This window comes from Chrysochloris asiatica, unplaced genomic scaffold, assembly GCF_000296735.1.
Source record: "Chrysochloris asiatica unplaced genomic scaffold, ChrAsi1.0 scaffold00462, whole genome shotgun sequence".
Classification (NCBI taxonomy): Eukaryota; Metazoa; Chordata; class Mammalia; order Afrosoricida; family Chrysochloridae; genus Chrysochloris; species Chrysochloris asiatica.
The window spans coordinates 123,132-128,046 of record NW_006408980.1 but is presented as its reverse complement, the minus strand read 5'-3'; positions in this window follow the sequence as shown (position 1 = coordinate 128,046).

The window sequence follows — 4,915 nt, the reverse complement described above, 5'->3', positions numbered from 1 at the left end:
GGATTGGAGGAAGACTCGTTAATAACCTGCGATATGCAGATGATACAACCTTGATCGCTGAAAGTGAAGAGGACTTGAAACATTTACTGATGAAGATCAAGGAACACAGCCTTCGGTATGGCTTGCATCTCAATGTCAACAAAACAAAAATCCTTTCCACTGGACCAATAAACAACATTCTTATCAATGGAGAAAAGATTGAAATTGTCAAGGACTTCACTCTTCTTGGATTAATTATCAACATTTGCAGAAGCAGCAGTCAAGAGATCCGACAACGTATTGCATTAGGCAAATCTGTTCCACAGGAACTTTTTAAAGTGTTGAAAAGACATGACTACGTTATCTTAAATATTTTTTAGTTGCTTTTCATTTCAGATAGTTCGACTGCAATATGTATGTGAGGTTATTATTATTGTTTTTGTTGCTAAGTGCTGTCAGATCAGTTCTGACACATAGTAATAAATCATAGTGTTTCCAAGGAGCTTTTGTCTAACTTGAACTGCTGATAAGCTGGTTCAAACAAACCTTGTCATCTAGTGCTTATTCTACAGTACACACCATGATTCCCTTATTATTACTATTTATAGTTAGTTTGTTATGCTGGTAACCCATGAGGTTGATTGATTTATGTATTTTCTCCCTCTCTTCTGCTTACAAATCTTTAGTTTCATATACAGTTTTGGGGGAAATGTTAAAAGTACAATGTACTGCCAGAAGAAAAAATGGAATAAGTACAATCAAAATGGTCCTTAGAAGCCAGGATGGCCAGTCTTTCTCATGTACTTTGAAAATATCATCATTAGGAACAAGTTCTTGTATATGGACATCATTCTTGGTAAAGTGGAAACTTAGCAATAAAAGAAGATTCCAAACAATAGAATTGACACAGTAGCAGCAGCAATGGCCTCAAGCTTAACAACGATTGTGAGAACGGTAAAGGAGAGAGAAATACTGGCATATGTCTTCTAAATACCAGCAGCCATTCTCCGAGTTGATATAAAAGATATTGTCTGATGATTTCCCATTCCGTTGGATCACCTCTCTTTGGAATACATACAAATATGGATCTCTTCCAATCATTCTCAATACATTGACAGAGGACTTCCAGAGGTTCAAGTAGGATTGAGAAGTGGATGAGGAACAAGGGATATCATTGTTGATGTCTGATAGATCTTAGTTGAAAGCAAACAATACCAGAAACAGGTTTACCTGTACTTTACTGACTATGCAAAGGCTTTCAATTGTGTGGATAAAGGAAAGTATGAACTACATTGTGAAGTATGAGTATTCTGGAACACTTAATTGTGCTCATGAAATATGTACATGGATCAATAGGCAGTTATTTAAACAGAACATGGGAACACTAAATGATTTAAAAATTAAGAAAGATGTGCAACAGGGTTGTATTCTTTCACAATACTTATCAACCAGTATGCTTAGCAAGTAAACCGAAAGTCTGAGTTATATTAGGATAAAATGTAGCATCATGATTGGAGGAGGACTCATTAAAAACCTGTGATATGCAGATGAAACAACCTTGATTGCTGAAAGTGAAGTGGGCTTAAAATAATATTGGTGAGGATCAAAGAGCACAGCCTTTGGTATGGATTTCATCTCAATGTAAAGAAATCAAAAATCCTTTTCTTAAACAATTAACAACTTACTTACTAACAGAGAAAAGATTGAAATTATCAAGAATTTCATTCCTCTTAACTCAACTATCAACACTCATGTAAGAAATCAGACGATATATTGCATAAGGCTTCAAACTGAAGCTGAAGAAAATAAAAACAAGTCCACAAGAGCCAAAATATGACCTTGAATATATCCCACTTAAATTTAGAGATCATCTAAAGAACAGCTTTGATATATTAAACACTAAAGATTGAAGACCAGAAGAGTTGTGGGGTGACATCAAGAACATCATACATGAAGAGAGCAAAAAGTCATTGAAAAGACAAGAAAGAAGGAAAAGATCAAAATGCATGTCAGAAGAGACACTGAAACTTGCTCTCTAGGGTACAGATGTTAAAGCAAATGGAAGAAATGAGGAGGCCTAAGAGCTAAACAGAAAATTTCAAATTTCAGCTTGGGAAGATAAATCCAAATATTACAACAAAAGGTGCAAAAATCTGGATTCAGAAAACCAAAAAGGAAGAACATGCTCAGCCTTCTTCAAATTTGGGGACCTGAAGAATAATTCAAACTTTGACTTTCATTATTGAAAGATTTACTGGGCAAATTATTGAATGATGCAGAAAGCATCAAGAGAAGATGGAAGGAATACAGTACAGAGTCACTGTACCAAAAGGAAATGGTAAATGTTCAACTGTTTCAAGAGGTAGCATATGATCAAAAGCCAATGATACTGAAGGAGGAAGTCCAGGGTGCATTGAAGGAATTGGCAAAGAACAAGGCACCAGGAATTGATGTAATAAAAATTGAAATGTTTCAAGAAAGTGAGGCAGCACAAGAGACACTCACTCATCTCTGCTAAGAAATCTGGAAGACAAATATCTGGCCAACTGATGGGAAGAGATCCATATTTGTTCCCATTCCAAAGAGAGGTGACCCAATGGAATGTGGAAATCATCGGACAATAACTTTGATATCCCAAGCAAGTAAAATTTTACTAAAGTAATACAGAAACAATTACAATCATACATTAACAGAGAAGTTCCAGAGGTTCAAGCCGGATTCAGAAGAGGCCGTCCATGCAAAGAGGGATAAAATTGCTGATGTCCAATGGATCTTGGCTGAGAGCAGAGAATATCAGAAAGATGTTTACCTGTGCTTTATTGACTATGCAAAGGTTTTTGATTGTGTGGATCATGACAAGCTATGGACAACATTGCGAAGTATGAGTATTCCGTAACACTAAATTTTGCTCATGAGGAATCTGTACTTGGACCAAGAAGCAGTTGTGTGAACAGAACATGGGAACACTGAATGGTTTAAAGTTAAAAATGGTGTACAACAGGGTTGTATTTTTTCATCATATTTATTTAATCTAAATGCTGAGCAAATAATCCAAGAAGCTGGGTTATATGAATAAAAATGTAGCATCAGGATTGGAGGAAAACTCATTAATAACCTGTGTTATGCAGATGATACAACCTTGCTTGCTGAAAGTGAAGAGGACAAAAAATATTTTCTAATGAAGATCAAAGATCACAGCCTTCGGTGTGGATTACATCTCAATGTAAAGAAAACAAAAATCCTCACCAGAGGACCAATAAACAACATTCTTATCAACAGTGGACCAATAAACAACATTCTTATCAACAGAGAAAATATTGAAGTTGTCAAGAACTTCATTCTTCTTGGATCAACTATCAAGACTCACAAAAACAACAGTCAAGCAATGAAATGACTTATTGCATTAGGAAGTCTCTTGCACAATACATTCTTAAAGTGTTGAAGAGCAAAGATGTCAGCTTGAGGAATAAGGTGTGCCTGACCCAAACCATGTCATTTTCAATAACTTCATATGCATGAGAAAGCTGGACAGTGAATAAGGAAGACCATAGAAGAATTGATCCTTTTGAGTTATGGTGTTGGAAGAGAATATTGAAAGTGCCACGGGCTGTCAAAGAACCGAACGATTTGTATAGAAAGAAGTGCAGTCAGAGTGCTCCTTGGACGTCAAGATCGCCAAATGTTGTCTGTCACACAACGAGATGGATAGGCCAAGTGGCAGCAAAGATGGACTCAAGCGTGGCAACAGTAATAAGGTTGGCCCAGGATTGGGCAGTTTTTGTTCTGTTGTGCATAATGTCGCTATGGGTTGGTACTGACTCGATAGCATGTAACAACAACAACAATTGCATTAGGCAAATCTGCTGCACAAGACCTTTTAAAAGTGTTGAAGAGCAAAACTGTCAGCTTGAGGACTAAAGTGTGCCTGACCCAAATGGTATTTTCAATATCTTCATATGCATGTGAAAGCTGGATAGTGAATAAGGAAGGTCATAGAAGAATTGATGCTTTTGAATTATGGTGTTGGAGGAGAATATTGAAAGCACCATGGGTTGCCAAAAGAACAAACAGATCTATCTTGGAAGAATTGTAGAGTGCTCCTTGGAGTCCAGGATGACCAAATTTCATCTCTCATGCTTTGCACATAATGCCAAGAGGTACCATCACTGGAGAAGGATATCATGTTTGGTAAGGTGGTGGGTCAGAGAAAAAGAGGAAAACCATCAGTGAAATGGATTGGCAAAGAGGCAGCATTAATGGGCTCTAGGGTGGCAACAATTGTGAGGTTTTCCCAGGACTGGGCAGTGTTTCATTCTGTTGTACATAGGGTCACTATGATTCAAAACCAACTCTATGGCACCTAACAACAACAACATTCTCCAAGTTATAACTTTCAAAATGGTCTCTAGATACTGTCAAACACTCTTGGGTTAAAAGAGGAATTACTACTCCTGTTTCAGAACCACTAATCTAAGCACTCTTTCTCTAAGGTGTATGCTATTGACCAATATTTTATATTGTCTTCCTGAATTAAGTCTTTAACTTTGATTTTGAAAATTAATATTTATTCATATAATAATCTGTGTAAATTGAGTGTATGCTGTTAAACAGCTTATAAGTAATACCAAAAATATGAGGAAAAAACCCAACATTTTGTTTGCCTGATGGAAATTTTAACATGTGTAACATATGCCTAATTAGTGATAGTAACAATTTTTCCTAAAACATTTTGTTTCATGTTATATTTTATTAGCTTGATCAAGATGTGTTTTAAATACATACAATTCCATTTGTCTTTTCTCTCTAACCAGGTACATTTTTCTCAGGGTCATTTTATGAATTGATAATTAATGTTCCAAATATAGGTACTTCAGAGTAAATTTTGTTTTTCATATCTACTTTAAGTAATACAGGTGCCATCGAGACAGAACCGACT